The sequence below is a fragment of the Macaca fascicularis genome, chromosome 13 (assembly GCF_037993035.2).
Source record: "Macaca fascicularis isolate 582-1 chromosome 13, T2T-MFA8v1.1".
NCBI lineage: Eukaryota > Metazoa > Chordata > Mammalia > Primates > Cercopithecidae > Macaca > Macaca fascicularis.
The window spans coordinates 104,456,344-104,473,758 of record NC_088387.1 but is presented as its reverse complement, the minus strand read 5'-3'; the positions used below and the strand labels follow the sequence as shown (position 1 = coordinate 104,473,758).

Genomic DNA, 17,415 nt, shown 5'->3' with positions numbered 1-17,415 from the left:
AAAAAAAACGCAAATCACATTCTAACCACCCCCTGTGTAAAAGCATCCCATGGCTTCTCATCACCCTCTGTAAATCCCAGCCTCCTCAGCAGCTGTGGTTACCTGTCTCCCTCACCTCACCCTCTGTCGCTTCCCCTTGCTCCCCTGGCCCTTGGCACATGGCTTGCTTTCTTTACTTAAACACACTAAGCTCACTCTACACTCTAGCTCCTGCCCTTGCTGCCCACTCTGTGTGGACTTCCCACAGACCTCTGGATGGTAAGCTCTTTATCACCATCCGGGTCTTAGCTTCTTGGCTAGTCCTTTTGTGATCACGTTAGCTAAGTAGCAACCTCCCACTCCTGCCACCACTCCTTTACACTTGCGTCTCACCCTGTATTATTTTCTTTTCAACTTATTAGATTTTTTTTTCTTTGTCTCCTGTCACTAGAGTAACAGCACAAGAGAATAAACTTTGCTTTACTCTTTGTTATATTCCCAGAGCTTTGAACAATGCCTAACATGTAGTATGCATTTAATACATACTTGTTCAATGAATAGAGTTAACTTTTCTTTTCCTTTTTTTTTTTTTTTTTTTTGAGGTGGAGTCTCACTCTGTTGCCCAGGCTGGAGTGCAGTGGTGCGATCTTGGCTCACTGCAAGCTCCGCCTCCCAGGTTCACGCCATTCTTCTGCCTCAGCCTCCCAAGTAGCTGGGACTACAGGCGCCCACCACCACACCCAGCTAATTTTTATATTTTTAATAGAGATGAGGTTTCACCATGTTGGCCAGGATGGTCTTGATCACCTGACCTCGTGATCCGCCCGCCTCAGCCTCCCAAAGTGCTGGGATTACAGGCGTGAGCCACCGCGCCCAGCCATAAAGTTAGCTTTTCAACCCAAATCTATAAAGACAAAGCCCATGCTTTGACCACGAACATGCTGCAATTTTTTATTGAATTCTTAAGATGGATTTAGTCCTGGGATAGGCATACTGCCGAGTATACGGGAAAACATCTGCTCCTTCCCTTCAAAATGTTTATAACTTAGCTGTGATGCCAGACTTATGTATTCTTGAGATAACAAATACAGTAAGTGCTGAGAGAAGGGAAATGTATCAGAGGGCACCAGAATGTAGAAGAGAGTGGTCAGTGAAGATCCAGGTGGTCCTTACAGGGCCTCCTAGAGCTGAGAAGCTTGATAGGAGCCTTTTATGGTAGATGCCAGTTAGTGGGAGGGTAAGACTTGTCAGGTCTTGGATGAGACTTAGAGAATCAGTGAGTTTATCCAGGGAGGAGTCGTTAATGACATGTGTTTTAGGGCATTCCAGAGAGGGACATTTGCTAGATACTTTCTTCTGGAAAAAAAACCTCACTCTTCACTTACAAGTATAGTTTTATGAGAAAATAACGCGGGCAAGAGAAGAGGAAAGGAGGAAAGAGAAAGCAAGGCACTGAGGTTTCTTTCTCACTCTGGCCGTGGTTGTGGTAGGGGCAAGATGGATCGAGACTGGCACACAGTGAGTGCTAGATAATTATTGGCCCACTTACTCTTGAAGGTCTCTGTGGGATTTGCCTGGAATTCCACACTGTCTCCAGAAATAAATTGCTAACTGTGGAACTTAGGAGGCTACCTCTTTAGGACCAGCAGTAAGGCAAAGCTGCTGTGCAGCATACTCTGCCTAAGTGATTGGACTGCACAGACCCTTGGCCATTGGAAGAGATTGCAGAGTTTCTCAGAGGGCCACAGCTGACCATCATGAGGATTGCTCCTATCATGGCTCCCAGTAAAGGATAGAGCAAGGAGACCCCTGAGAACTAAGTTGCCAGCCAGTGAAGATGACTTACTATGCTCAGAATTAACATTCATCCATCCACCCCCGACCCCCGCCACACCTTCCATCCATTCAAGAAGCAAATACTCTATGCCAAGAGTCTTGCAAACTATAGGAGCTATCATAAGGGTTAGATAGTTTCCTTTCCTTGAGGAACTCATGGTCTACTCATAAAGAAAACCATATGCTGTTAGTTTCTTAACTCTACCCATGTTTCCAGGGCAGAGTTGAATAAAAGATTTATCACATACCCAGGCTTGGCCACAAAACCACACCACAACAAACCAAAACACTCCATGAAGGGAAAGACTAATGAACCTTCCCACCCCCCACCCCTCAAGCCCTTTTCAGAAAGGTGATAATGAAAGATTTGGTCTCTACTGAGTCACAACAGGATTTGCATTTTAAAGTTTGACAGATCTTTATAGACCTTTTGATCTCTTTTCAGCTCTCTACCTACCCACCCCAGCCTTGCTGCCTCCTCCCAAACCCCCGTCAATTCTCTACCCTGTACAAGCTATAAGCTTCAGAAATGATGGTCCCAGGTCCAGAGGCCTCTAGGGTATGTGCCCTGGTGTAATGTGCTCCTAGCCATATAGCTCCTATTTATTGAATACCAACTATATATCAAGCACTTTTCTTCCTAACCCGCACAATCACCCTGCAAGATTCATATTATTTACCTTTTTTTAAGTGACGAAGAAAATGAGGCTTGGAGGTTAAATAACCTGCTCCAAATCACTAATAAAAAGTAGGAGCGACAGAACTAAAACCTAGGTCTGTGCACCGCCAAACCTATAACCTTTTCGTTAAGCCACACTGACTCCAATAGACAATACTGGTTATTGTAGGCTATTGTAACTACGATCCTTCTCGGAAAAGGTAATCCTGCATTCCAGTTTTCTTGCAGGTGTTATTCTGGAAATAGCCCAATAAATGTCACAATTTGATTTACTCCAGGACAAACTTGCAGCTGTCTTTTCTTTTAGAGCTCTTCTTGAGCTCTTTTTCCTCTCTTTCTACTCGTGTTTCACACAGACCACTGCAGCCCGACAGCTGCATGTCTTGGTTTGGGACCGTTATCTGCAGCCTCCTGGGCTCTGTGGAACGGAGTCTGTCCAACCCAGAGAAAGCCTATTGGAAACAAACTCAGAGTCTCAGATACTTATATTTTTGCAGCTAGAGGGAACCCAGAGAGCCATCTAAAAAACTGAGTTTCAGAGAATGACTAGTGCAAAATAACTGGTATCAGATTTACTAAAATACTACAGCTTTGCTATGTTAAAGTAAAAGAAGGAAATGAGTCACATTAACGAATATTTCAATGTGCCTGGTGCTTTATCTCATTTAATCTTCACTACAACCCAGTGAGGCAAAGTTACTATCCTTGTGCTCCAGATGAGCCCTGACTCAGAGAAATAACTGACTCTACAGTGATAGCTGGCAAGACCAGGACCTCAGGTAACCGCAGAGAGCACAGACCCTTTCCCACACCGTACGGTGGGCGTGAAAAGGCGCACAACCAATATGCTGGCTGGTGACTGACTGGCCTATGAAATTTGCTCCTGCACTGAAGAGCAAATCATTTTGCACTCTTAATGAGGCCATGTCTGTAACCTACATTTGTCTGGCATTCACAACAACCTGAGTCATACTTTGACCAAGAGGGCCCCTGAAAAACGGGGGCTACAGCCTCTGACTACAGCCTCTCCTAAAACATTCTGAGTGTGTGTTACCAGTTAGAAAATTCTGCAAGTTCCTTTCCTCCTTGGAAAGTCCATCCCCCATCCTCAAAGAGGGGGCCTTAGAAGTGCCAAATTGGGAGCCATAAGAAAGCTGCTGATGGCTGCTGAGTTGTCCTGTCGAGGTTGAGAGATCAGGTTCAAAGCTCCAGCTGCAGTCTCCCCGCCCCGAATCCCCACCCCGCCTCCTGTCCAGAGAGGGAATGGTTCTTCCCATCCCCCACTATCATTTCTTGTAAAAACTTCTGGATTGTGCTCAGCTGGAGGTCATACAGGGTGCTCAAGGCATCCTTTCTGCTCTCTCCAGATCGACCCCAGCCTCAGAGAGGAAGCTCTTGCGAAAGTTTCTCTCTAGGAAGAATGGCTACAGATGCAGAAATCTCCCCTCCTTAGCACCCAGCAGTGATTTTGGTATGGATTGGGCTCCTCCTAAGAAAGCTGTTTTCTCCGTGATTCTCTGTCAACCATGCAGCTGGGGTTCCAGCATTCAGAACAACAGCGGTGGGAGGTAATGCTGGGCCTGTGGCTTCAAATCTTACCCAGCAAGCCCTGGCCAATTGTTCTTTATGGTACAACTCACAGTCCATTTCTATTATAGCATTTTTTTTTTTTTTACTATCTATCCATACTAACCTCATTCTTCTCAGAAAGGATATATACCCACATATAACTATCATGAGACCAGACTGTTCCCGAATGGCATTTGAGTTGTGCCTTGGGGGACACCTTCACCTCCTACCTAAGGAAACTTTTCTGCATCCTGACGTTCCCCATTCTGGAGCATATAGTTTACCTGCTAACGACAGTGTTACTAAAGATCCCCACCTGGCATAATTTTGTTAGCATACCAGTTGGGGAGCAAGTACTCCTATTAGGAAGCACTCATCTTCATTATTAATCCCTTCTGTAGCTCAGCCCTTTTAGATCTAGATCTCTACATCTTCCTGTATCTATAGATCCTATATCTATAGAACTATATATCCTAGATCTATAGATCTAGACCTATATCTCTAGATCTTCTTACCAGTAAAATTTACGTGGGCACATACACCATTTTTGTTGCATGGCTGAAGCTTATTCCTGACCTCTCTCATGCTGACTTCTGTTCTAGACAGTGAGCTCCCTGGCACAGGGACCTTGTCTGGTTCCCTGTGTGCCTCCAGCACATAATGGGGTTTCTGCTCCCGTGAAGAAGCTAGGTACCCTCTGCCGCAGTAAGAATGGCACTGAGTGATTGCACAACTCAAATTGAGCTCCAAGGCTGCACTCAGGGCAGAAATGAGAGAGGGTAGGACGATGAGTTTGACCAGCATCAAAAAGGGAAACACGTTGGGAAGGAACAGCCTGTACTGGATCAGGTGCCAGGTAAGTAATCCCGGGGATTATAAACCTTCCTAGAACTCACCTAAAGAGTCTGTTATAAAAACAAATTACTGGGTTCCACCCCCCTGGATTCGGATTCAGTGGTCTTTGGACCACACTTCAGAAACTCTGCTGTAGTTGGGAAAGAGATGTAGAGGGCTGCAGAAGAAAAGGAGAGAAGAAAATAATGGTGTTTTTGAGTATAGACTCACCACACACGGTCAGGATAACAAACTCTCTCCCCATCTGTCCCCCTCTCTGTCATTCTTTCTTCCTCCTTTTAATACTGTAGTTATAACAAGCTTTTGAAAGTATAAAAAGCTTTTGATCACTGTCCAGAGTGATCAAATATTAGCCTGTGGCAAATTTTTTATTTATTTATTTTTTTGGTGGAATCAGTACTCCTGGCAGGCCTGTCACTTTGTATGCAGGAAGGGCCATTTGACAAGTAACTTAGGTGGTAACTGAGGAAAATATAAGCCTACAAAGTCCTCCTTGTTCTGCCTCCACAGGGGAAATGGCTGACCAACCTGGGAGCCCACGGCATGAGCTGTTTTTCCCCAAGCTCTGCATTTCAGGTGCTTCCTGCTCAGTGCTTCTGCTCAAAGAACATACAAGGACAGGAGCTACCATGGCTACCTGTAGCTATGGATTATGGAAAGCCCATTGAGGCTGGTCTTTCAAGGCCCAAAAATGACCATTTGTACCCAGCATTTCCAAACACAGTGTCCCAGACTGGGATCAAATGAGCTATAAAACAATTGCTTGAAGAACTCTGGACAAGGACGTCTGGGCCTCACCCCAATGACTCTTGGCCCATGAGATCTGAGACAGACTCAGGACTCTATACCAGGTAATAACGATGGGCAATTGGATTTGGAAACCAAATCCAATTGGAGGACAATAGCATCAGAGAATCTGTTTGGGTCCTCCAGCCGGCTGGGGTCAAAATCCCCACCCTAAATCTGGGTAAAAGGCCTCCAGGCCTTTTTCTTACAATTCTATATGTCAAAACCCAGTTCTGATGCCATTTTTTCCAGGAAGTTTTTTGGGGTCTCCCAAGTAAAATAATGTCTCCCTTCTTTCTCCTCCCACAGCATATTTTCAGTGTCTTTATAATACTTTATAGCAGCACCCCACTCCTCATATAACATTTATCCACCACCTTTGTGCAATGTAGATATAATGCCAACCATATATCTTTACTTTTCTGTTAGCCACACTTTAAAAAAATAAAAATAAACGGGTGAAATTAATTTCATAGTATATTTGATTTAACACAATTCAAAATGTTATTTCAACATATAATCAATACAAAAATCATGAGTGAGATATTTTATGTTTTTGTTTCTTTGTTTTGTTGTCTTCCTTTTTATTTCTTTTGAAATTTTTCTTTTTCTTTTTCTTTTTTTTTTTTTGTTGAGATGGAGTCTCACTCTGTCACCCAGGCTGAAGTGCAGTGGTGCGATCTCAGCTCACTGCAAGCTCCGCTTCCCTGGTTCAGGCCATTCTCCTGCCTCAGGCTCCTGAGTAGCTGGAACTACAGGCGCCTGCCACTACGCCTGACTAATTTTTTTTTAAATTTTGTATTTTTAGTAGACACGGGGTTTCACTGTGTTAGCCAGGATGGTCTTGTTCTCCTGACCTCGTGATCCGCCCTCCTCAGCCTCCCAAAGTGCTGGGATTACAGGCGTGAGCCACCGTGCCTGGCCACAAATTTTTTTCTTTTTATGTAGTTTTAAAATCTTTTTTATGATATTTTACATTTTTTATTTCTACTATTTGAAATCTAGTGTGTATTATACACTTGCATCACATCTCAGCCTTGAGACTTCATTCCACATGTTAAATCACCACACGTGGCCAGTGGATGCCAATGTGGGAGAGCATAGTACTGGCTTTTGAGGTCACGTGTGCTGGGTATTTTGTCTCTGGGTGCTCAGACTGAGCACAGTCCCTTCCAAAGAGTTTCCATTGGTGTTTTTGTTTGGCTAGCTATTTTAAAGCTCAGGATCTTAGGAGATAAGAGTAGGGAAGAGATACATCAGTCTTAAGGAGGGTGAAGCTGGCTGGGCATGGTGGCTCATGCCTATAATCCCAGCACTTTGGGAGGCTGAGGAGGGTCGATCACCTGAGGGCAGGAGCTTGAGACCAGCCTGGCCAACGTGGTGAAACCCTGTCTCTACTAAAAATACAAAAATTAACTGGGTAGTGGTGGCACGTGTCTGTAGTCCCAACTACTCAGGAGGCTGAGACACGAGAACTGCTTGAACCTGGGAGACAGAGCTTGCAGTGAGTCGAGACCATGCCACTGCACTACAGCCTGGGTAACAGAGCGAGACTCTGTCTCAAAATAATAACGGAGGGCGAAGCCATCTAGAGCAGGCTTCCTATGAGAGGAGTTGAGTGGGAAAGAAGTGCAGCACAGGACACTGCGGGGAGCAGAAAATGCCAGTCAGGCCAAAGAGGCAGGTAACTGCTACCTCCTCCATTCTGCATGGCAGGATTGGATGCTGTAGACACAGGTAATGGTGGCTCTGAGCCACATGTTCTGCCTGCTTTGTGCAGGTTGCCTTGAGCCACCTGGAGAACACTGGCTGCCAAAGGATTTGATTAAGATGTAATGTGATCACTTAAATCTCTAAAAAACAGCTGCAGCCAGAATGTATTTTCAGCAAAGATGTCTTCTGAAAACAAGTTGCCCCAGTTCACACTCTGGCCAAGGCTTCCCAAGAGAGTTCATGGATTGACTTACCTCATCATTCAACCACAATTGGTTCAATTAGGAAAAAGGATAATCATTTTCGCCAATACAGAATGGCCTCCAAGGTAGTGCCCACAGATGTAAGGTTCCCTGAGGTGGCTTTTCGGGAAACAGACATCTCCTGAGAAAACCTGAGTTTCAGCCTTGTTTCCTAGATCCTCTGAGGTCAAATAATCAGCATATAGAGCTGCAAGGACTAGAGTTTGGAACTCCCCAAGCTGGTTGTCACCAGCAGTGTAATGCTTTCCACCTCAACACCTAAGGAGGACCAAACCCTGGGTTGGACCATATCGATTCCCAGATGAGGCCCCAGGATACGGTGGCAAGAGCCCAGGCTTTAAAGAGGAACACTATTTCCCAAACGCCAGCCCACCAATTCATTTGAAACATTCTTTATGCTAGAACTCTTAACTTGGTTTATGTGAGGCATTGTAGCAACCAGTTAAGGCATTTGGACCACCAGCGTGTGACCTGCAGCAAGCTATCTTACCTCTTTAAGCCTCCGGTTCTTCCACTGTAAAACAGAGGTAGCGTCAGTCCCTACCTCCTCGTGCTGTCCATTGTGCTATGAGATAAAGTACTAATCAAAATGCATGGAAAATACTCCATATAAGTTCATAACTATTTCATAACTATAAGTTCATAACATAAAACAGCATAATTTAAATCAGAAAAGTGAGTTTAAAAGAGTAGAGAAAGAAATATCCTCAAGCAAGTGGGTGCTGAATACACACACACAGAGCCAGTGCTGGGCAGCTGAGGGTGATCAGCAGAAGGGCAGGTCCTCCTCCCTGTCCCTGCTTCTAGTCTAAATTGAGGGGACTTTCCCATAGGAGGAAAATCCTGTGTTGGGCTGTGCAGCACCAACTATAAGCACAACAGAGGCCATCAAGACCGCAAAGTGGTGACTGCTGGGAGTCAGAGTAGATCAGAAAAAACAATTAGGATTTGAAAGGCCATGGGATGGCACCACTCACCCTAGGCACAAAACATACACTAGCCGAGGCACCACAATGGGATGAGCAGCCTGTCTTCCAAGGAGATGGAGAAGGCAAAGTCCAGACTGGAGGAAAGGGAAAGGTGGAGAAGGACCAGGAAGCTTTAGTGACAAGATGAATAACAAACGTATCAGTGAGAAAACAGGCCAAGGAGTCATCAGCAGGCACAGTCCGTGCTGTTTTGCATGAGAACGAAATGCTAAGCTCCATGAGGTATGTATTGTAGGGAAGGGAGGAGAGGAGAAGGGAGGGGAGGGGAGTGAGGACATTGTCTCTAATCCCTTTGTCCTTAGCACAGACACTGCTAGTGTTGCCCCCCTCTGCCAGGAATATGCTTCTGGAGAGCCTATCAGAAATGCTCTCACAAATGATTGAAAGGGCCGTGCAGCCCCTACATAGTCTTCATTTTTAAGAATGTCCCGGAAAGGCGAGTTAAGACACTTACCTTGTCTCTGCTTGGCTTTCTTATTTGTACTCACCAAGCCTAGTCTTCCTGTAAGAAATCATTAGATTTTATCTTTAGAATATTTTGAGCTATGAGAAGAAAGAACATCGTGTCCATACATACAGACACAGTCATTACCACAGGATTCCGTTTCCTCTGTTCTGTTTGAATCCATCTCCTGGCAACAGCTGTCCAGCTCCCTAAAGCCAGCAGCAGCTGCAATAATGAGCCAACCATTTATCTGAGTGTGTGGATGACAGTCACAGCCCCACGTGCAGCTGTTCTTTAAAGTCCACTGTCTTGTCCCTCCCTTGGGCATAGACAACAAAGACAGCCATTCATTAAACTCCTCTGTTTCAAGTTTTAGGGAACCCCCTATGCCTTTTACTGGTGGTATGGTCTTTTAATTCTGCCACTTGCTGGTAGTTTTACCACAAGCAAGCACAAAAAAAACTCCCTCTTTGAACTTTGGTTTTCTGAACTCTCCAGAGATAATAACAATTACCCATCTCATGAGGCTGTTGTGATGCTCCAAAGATGTAATCGATGTGATAATCTTTTACAAACTATAAGACAGCATTCTTGTATTATTAATTATTAAGGTCCTTGTTTCTATGTTTAAAGTGAAAAAATTACTAGAAAATATAGGACACTATAGTAAGCTTCTGTGGGCATCCAGATAATTGGTCATGGAGAACTGCAGGAGGCAGAGTGTTTCTGAAGAAGGCAGTTGGCCCTGGCTTAGAGGGAGTGGTAGAATCTGAGAGGTCGAGGGAGAGGGAGGGACAGTTGGGTGAGGGACATAAGCCAGGCAAAGGCCAAGAAAAGAAAATGTGGTCTATGGACAGTGTAGCACTATCCTGGAGTCAGGCAGAGAATGGGCCTGGGGACCAGGAAGACATAAAGTTGGAAGGGTTGGGATATGCCAGACCAGAAATAGTCTTAAATGGCAGGCAGAGAATTTATCAGGAGAGATTTTAGTAGTATGAAAAGTCAAGGAGTTATAAAAGTCTAGAGATCACCTGGTCCTGCTCCCTGTATCTGTGGTTTTATCTCTGTTTAACAATCTCAACAAAGTGGCCATCCCTGGAGGAGTTCTTGGCATCCTGCCACCGGCTCAATGCTCTTGTATCCTGGGAGGTCTTTGTTCTGTCCAAGTCATCAGTTCTTCACTTCCGTGTATATTAAGAAAAGAGACTATTAAAACCACTGTTGCAGAATTATTACAGTGAAAGAGATCTGACCTAACCAACTCAACTCCATCTTGCTTCTAATCTCCAGGCTGTCCTTGTTCATTCCTGGACATAGGCCAAACTAACTTTGGGAGGAACTTAGTTTATAGTTTAACTTTGAAACAAAGACGATACTAGCCCTTTCCTGAAACAAATCCCTTTCTTGACTGGGGACTAGACTGCCTTTGTAGGACCAACAAGTTAGCCAAAAGATTAGAAATTATGGTTTAGGAGTCATGCAGCTGGAGGCTACAAGATTCTGACCCTCTCCAAATTGCTTCTGGGAATAACATTGCTACTGTAAAACCTAAAATCAGTGCTTGAGATATTTTGTAGACCCTGCACTTGATGGATCAGCTGGCACCACCCAGTTTGCTAAACTGGCTCATCTGATCTGAGGCCCCTACTCAGGAACTGACTGAGTGCAAAAGGACAGCTTTGACTCCCTGTGACTTCATCTCCCACCTGACCAGTCAGCACTCCTCACTCACTGGTCCCTACCCACCAAATTATCCTTAACAGCTCTGATCCCTGAATTCTGAGGAGACTGATTTGAGTGATGATAAAACTCTGGTCTCCTGTACTGCTGGCTCTGCATGCATTACTCTTTCTCTATTGCAATTCCCCTGTCTTGATAAATCGGCTCTGTCTAGGCTGTGGGCAAGGTGAACCCTTGGGTGGTTACACTACCAGGCCCCAGCTCTGACTTTACCAAGTCGGAATCTCCAAGAGAGAAGTCTAGGTATCCTCTTTTTTTTTTTTTTTTTTTTTTTTTTTTTTTTTTTTGAGACGGAATTTCCCTCTGTCGCCCAGGCTGGAGTGCAATGGCGAGATGTCGGCTCACTGCAACCTCCGCCTCCCTGGTTCAAGCGCTTCTTCTGCCTCAGCCTCTTGAGTAGCTGGGACTACAGGCACATGCTGTCATGCCCGGCTAATTTTTGTATTTTTAGTAGAGACGGGGTTTCACCATCTTGGTCAGGCTGGTCTGGTTTTGAACTCCTGACCTTGTGATCTGTCCCTCTCGGCCTCCCAAAGTGCTTGGATTACAGGCGTGAGCCACCGTGCGTGGCTTTTTTTTTTTTTTTTGAGATGGAGTCTTGCTCTGTCACCCAGGCTGGAGTGCAGTGGCAGTATCTCGGCTCACTGCAACCTCTGTCTCTTGGGTTCAAGCTATTCTCTGTCTTAGCCTCCTGAATGAGTAGCTGGGATTACAGGCACCTGCCACCATGCCCGGCTAATTTTTGTATTTTTAGTAGAAACGGGATTTCACCATCTTGCCTAGTTTGTCTTGAACTCCTGACCTTGTGATCCACATGCCTTGGCCTCCCAAAGTGCTGGAATTACAGGCGTGAGCCACAGCACCAGGTGGAACCCTCTTTTTAAAAATACGCTTTCCCTCTCCCCAGGTGATTCTCGATATCTGGGAAGTGTGGGAATGCTGTGAATGTGAACTCTATGATTCCCTACAGCGGGAGGCTTCCATGGGCTTCATACCTGCTGCATATGGAGGGTAACCACTCAGTCCACAGGGGGCTGAGCATAGTTCTTCAACTGCTCAGCAGCTACACTTTTGGGATGGAAAAGACTGGAATCTTTTTTCATGAAACATTTCCTCTCTTTCATCTTTCTTGTTGTCCTCCTCTGAGTCTCTTCTCCACTTCTTTCTACTCTTTGCAAATGAAACACGGAACTCCAACAAGGTCTCAGCAACCCTTATATTCCTACCTGTCAATGTCCCAGTCAACTTCCCCCTTAAGCTCCTCCTCCCTCCTTTCCTTCCTGTCTGCCTTTAAAAAATATATATATTTAAATAAGTGTACTACCCATATGCTTTGATTCAACTTGAGAGCACCTGCGATTCCTGAATCTTTTTCATTTACACATAGATCTAATCAGGCCAGCCTTGCCCAGTCACTGGTTTTAAAATTCTAATTTTTTAGTCAGTAATTTTTTTTAATTTAGAAAACACTGACAACTGTCAAGATAATAGCAACAATTGAGTACTGACTATGTCTGAGGGCAGTATTATGACATTTCTTTATGTATATTGATCTTTACAACAATCCTGTAAAGTAGCTGTTGTTATTATCCCTTTGTTTCAAGTAGAGGAACTGAGACATTAAGAAATGAAGTTACCTGCTTATACATTTAGTAAAGTAAGTGGAGGAGTCAAGGTTGGAGCCTAGGAACTCTGGCTCCTAACCACTAGAAGAAAGTAAGATGAATGAAGAAAAAAATTACTCTCAATTCCTGTTACCAGAAGTAACCACTCTTAACACGTAGCCATATTTCTATGAGAAAGAATTTTCAGTTGAATCAAAGTATTAATTTTATACATCCTCCTTAAAAACCTTAATCTTAAATTAAGTTTTCTATATTAAATGTTATTCATAATGATTTCTTTATCAACTATATAATATTTCATCATATGAATAGGAAATAATTTATGCAATCACCTCTTTGCTACTAGATATTTAGGTTGTTTCTAATTTTTTTACTATAAGACTATGGTGAATATTTTTTATCCTAAATATTTGACTGTAACTTTGTTTAGCTCTATAAAGTCCTTGTGTCAAAAGTACTTTTGAATCTCAGATGAATTTTGGACTTTAAGGTACTTTAAAAATGGAACCAGTTGACTCTCCCACGAGCAGTGTGTGGGAAGGACCACTTCCTCACCCTCTTGCCAACTTTGCCAATTTGGGAGGTGAAAAACAGTCTTGCCTTGTCGTTTCCATTTACATGTCTTTGATTACTACTGAGGTGAACATTTTCTTCTACGTTTATGAGCCACTTGTATTTCTTTTTCTGTGAGCTGTTTGTTTATGCCCTTGTTCATTTTCCTAATGGCAAGCTTGTGTTTTTCTTATCTGTGTGAGTTCTTCATAGCAATAATGTTTTGCCTGTCATGTCTGACTATCCCATATCAAAAAATTGAAAAATATTTCCCCCAATTTCTTCTTTGCCTCATATCAGCTTTTTAGGTGTCAGTTAACCGGCAAGTATGGAAATCCGAATTGAAAACGCTCAAAAACAGAGGCTAAAGTTTGTGAAAATAAGCAGGCTCATTATGCAGACAACCAGTTTTAGTATTCACTTTAACAACAGGACTTTTGTCATCACTGAAGAAAAATGAAGAAGTAACGTTGCACTTTTCTCTTTCTCAGGCTGGTAAGAACAGGGGAGAATTCTTGGAGAACAAACTCTGTGCAAATTGCTTTCAACTTTTTGACATGGGTATTAAAATGCCACCCCAAATACCCGTGGTAATAAAGAATCCAACTTAAAAGGGGGAGTAGGTGTAAATGTAACACATGAGATTTCGTTTAAATCTTGCTAGCCAGTTGCTGAAGAATCCACGGTGAAGCACTCAAGGCTGCTACCCCTCCCAAATCGGTGACAGAAAACTTGGCTATTTGGCGATAAATGTTGACATTCTGAGATTGCCAAATCAAGACAAGCTGCTCATATTTCCTTGCAATAAGAATAATCACAACATCCTGCCCTGATGCTCTCCAGGGAGAATGAACTTCTGTTCCTCTTTTTATTGCCCTCTTCCTCTTCTCTAATGTTTCTTCATCCACACTTCGCATTCTCCTCTCTGCCACCCTCTTATCTTCCGCATAACTGTCCATTTTGGGTGGACATGGTGACTGCATTTTGTTCCCAAATTAACATATTTAGTAATATTTTCCAAAGAGAAAGAGGTTTATATTCAGGTGCCAGGGACCCTGCAGGGACATGGCTGTCCCGGAATGGATTCTTTTTAGAGAAAACCACGCTGCCTTGGCTTCTGTGCACATTCATTTGGCAAAGAAAATTCACACAGCATTTGATTGTGGAGCGAGCTGATGAGACAGGGTCCTGAGCCCAGAGAGCCGAAGTGCTTGAGGAGAAAGGGAGCATCCCAGGTGTTTGGGAGAGAGAACGCTGCTTTTCCTCATGACCATCTAGTGAAGGGGATGAAGAAAAACAACCTCTGGTCAGACTGGAGAAGTCCACAAGCCTCTTCCTGTTCTAAAGGATTTCTGCAGTTTAGAACTCTCCTGTCTCTCCTCTCTCCTTTGATTTAAGTCTAATTATTTTGTTGCCGATTATTTGTCTGTTGCTTTGTCCTGCCCCAGGGTTAAATACCCAGCCTGTGAAAGTCATCTGTTCACACATTGCATGATACTCCACAATTTATTATTAAAAGGATCAAAACCAAAATGTTACTCTTTGGCTTTACAATGAGCCATAAAGTCAAATCAGGAGGCCCAACTACTTTTACTATTTCCTTAGCATAACGGCAGTCACATGAAAGTCACAGTCCCAAGAGCCTCACACAGGCTTTGCTGAGACTGTCACAGGCTTGACAGCACAGCAGCTCCAGGCTGCTACCCATGCAGGAGAGCACCAGTTTTAGTTCTCTTTACTAGCTCAAGGACACAGGAAAATGTCACATTTCACTTAGTTGTTTTCTTCACACACACACATACACACACACTTGTATTCTCTTTGCCCCACAAGAATTATCTATTTTCTGGTGAATGTTAACTGAGTGCCAAGACGCTGTGGCAGTGTGAAAGGGCCCAGGTTTTTAACTCTTTTTTTTTTTTTTTGAGACAGAGTCTCACTCTGTTGCCTAGGCTGGAGTGCAGTGGCATGATCTTGGCTCACTGCATCCTCTGCCTCCCATGTTAAAGAGATTCTCCTGCCTCAGTCTCCCAAGTAGCTGAGATTACAGGTGCTGGCCACCATGCCCCGGCTAATGTTTGCATTTTTAGTAGAGACGCAGTTTCACCATCTTGGCCAGGCTGGTCTTGAGCTCCTGACCTTCAGTGATCTGCCCATCTCGGTCTCCCAAAGTGCTGGGATCACAGGCATGAGCCACCACTCCTGGCCCAACTTATGTCTAACTGTTGACACACAGGCTCTGTCACATGGCTGGAAGGCCAGGGCTGGGCTGGCCAGTGGAGTTCTGTATGGCTGTGGCTATAAGAAGGGACTATGGAGTGTACAAAAGTCAGGGGAGTATGTAAAGCTCAGGGTGGGCAGGAGTCCCCACAGCGAAATACAGCTACTGAAATCAGGGTGCACAGAGCCAGCGGGGTCTGAGTGTCTCTCAGAGACAAGCAGTGAGGGCAGGGATGGGTGAGAGTACTGCAGGTGGCTCTGGGTGTGGCAGCTGCACAGCCAATGGGTGTGGCTATGGTTTGAAAAGAAGCTGTGTCCCATGACCTTGGGCAAGGTCCTTAGCGTCTGAGCTTTGCTTCCTCCCTTGTAAGATGATGATAATGCCTACCTAACTGGATTGTATGGAGGATGACATGAGTAAATGTATGCAAGGCCCTTATTTTTAGCTCCTAGCATAGAGTACGTGCTGTAAGTACTCAAAAAATGGAAAGTGTATTACTGTTATCAATATTAATATACAAAAGGGTTTTATTTATAAAAGAATAAAATGTTCTATCTAAAGTGTTTAATTCTAGGAAAATATAATTAAATATTACCCTTACCTGCTGCTTGATAATAATAATTATGTGGCCTAAGGCCAGGGAAAGTACTAGAAGTGGAAGGGGATGACAGCTGCCTTCTATTCTGGAACTGCAAACCTGAAGTTGTAAAGCAACTACAAACCTCACAATGAGGTGTCCTTCCAAAGACCTTGTTCACCTATCTCCTCTCTCAGAACATAACATCACTCCCTGAAGTCTTGTGACCCTGGGGTCAGACTGCCTAGGTCTAAATTCTGCTCTTCAGCTTACAAATCTGGTCACTTGGGGCAACTATTTTTTTTTTTAACTTCTATAAGCCTCAGTTTTTTCTTATTTAAGGTGGGAACAGAAGGCTGGGTATGGTGGTTCGCACCTGTAATCCCAACACTTTGGGAGGCTGAGGTGGGTGAATCACTTGAACTCATGAGTTTGAGACCAGCCTGGGCAACATGGTGAAACCCCATCTCTACAAAAAAAAAAAAAGAAAAAGAAAAGAAAAGAAAAAAAATTAGCTGGGCATGGTGTCACATGCCTGTAATCTCAGCTACTCGGGAGGCTGAGGTGGGAGGATGGCTTGACCCCAGGAGGTAGAGGTTGCAGTGAGCTGAGATGGTGCCACTGCACTCCAACCTGGGCGATAGAGCCAGACCTTGTCTCAAAAAGAAAGAAAAAAAAAATGAATAAAGAAAAGGAAAAAAAAAGTAAGATGGGAAAAGAAATAATATTTTTATAAGATTTAAATGGAGTAAACCATATGCAGCACTTAGCAATAGAGACATTTGTTATTATTATTCCTATCATAGCTGAGATAACTGTGGGTATGGCCAAGGAAGGAGGTGTCTCTAAAGGTTACACTATTTCCCAGAAACAGCTTCATACATACAGCTTCACTGGAGAACCAGTAGAACACTCAAACACCTTCCCCCAACACACACATACACACGCACATGCAAACACAAACACACACGGTACTCCTTTGGAACTATAAGAGTTAGGCCTGTTCGCTAACCAGGGCAATGAGTAGTTATGTGGATGCCTGTCATGTCCGACCATCTAATTTAGGAATGATGATAAAAAGTCTAAACCTACTAAATATTTTTAGTCCCTACAGGACCCAGGACTCTGGCTAATCTCAGGTGCTCTGTACACACTGGATACATGATTGGATGGGGCCAATGAATGAATCAATCAATCTTTTAGGATTTACCGAGTCTCAGGTCAAGCCTGAGTTCCAGCTTCAACAGCTCTGCAGGGCCTATCATGCAAATGCCTCCAACTGGTGGGTAAAAGTCTAGACTCTAGTCAGCCTGCCAAGGCTGTCATCCTGGGGCCTTGGGCAAGTTACTTAACTCCTCTGTGCCTCAATTTCTTATCAGTAAAACAGGATTGGTGATGATAACAGCACCTACCCCCAGGGTTGTTGTGAGGATGAATGTGGGTTCATCTGTGCTAAGCACCTGGAATATTACTGGTATACTCTGCCTCTAGTCATGCTCCACGGGTGATGATTAATTTTATGTGCCAACTTGCCTGGGCCACAGGATGCCCAAGTAGCTGATTCTACATTTTTTCCAGGTGTGTTT

General features: G+C 44.0%; 1 long non-coding RNA gene across 1 annotated transcript; it reads right to left on the bottom strand.

The window, feature by feature from the left end:
* Positions 1-4,267: 4,267 nt before the first annotated feature.
* On the bottom strand, positions 4,268-8,769 carry LOC135966875 (uncharacterized). Its single transcript, XR_010580562.2, has 3 exons — positions 8,658-8,769; positions 8,171-8,245; positions 4,268-5,075 (listed from the first exon to the last, which is right to left on the bottom strand). It is a non-coding gene; the product is annotated as an uncharacterized lncRNA (long non-coding RNA).
* Positions 8,770-17,415: the final 8,646 nt, after the last annotated feature.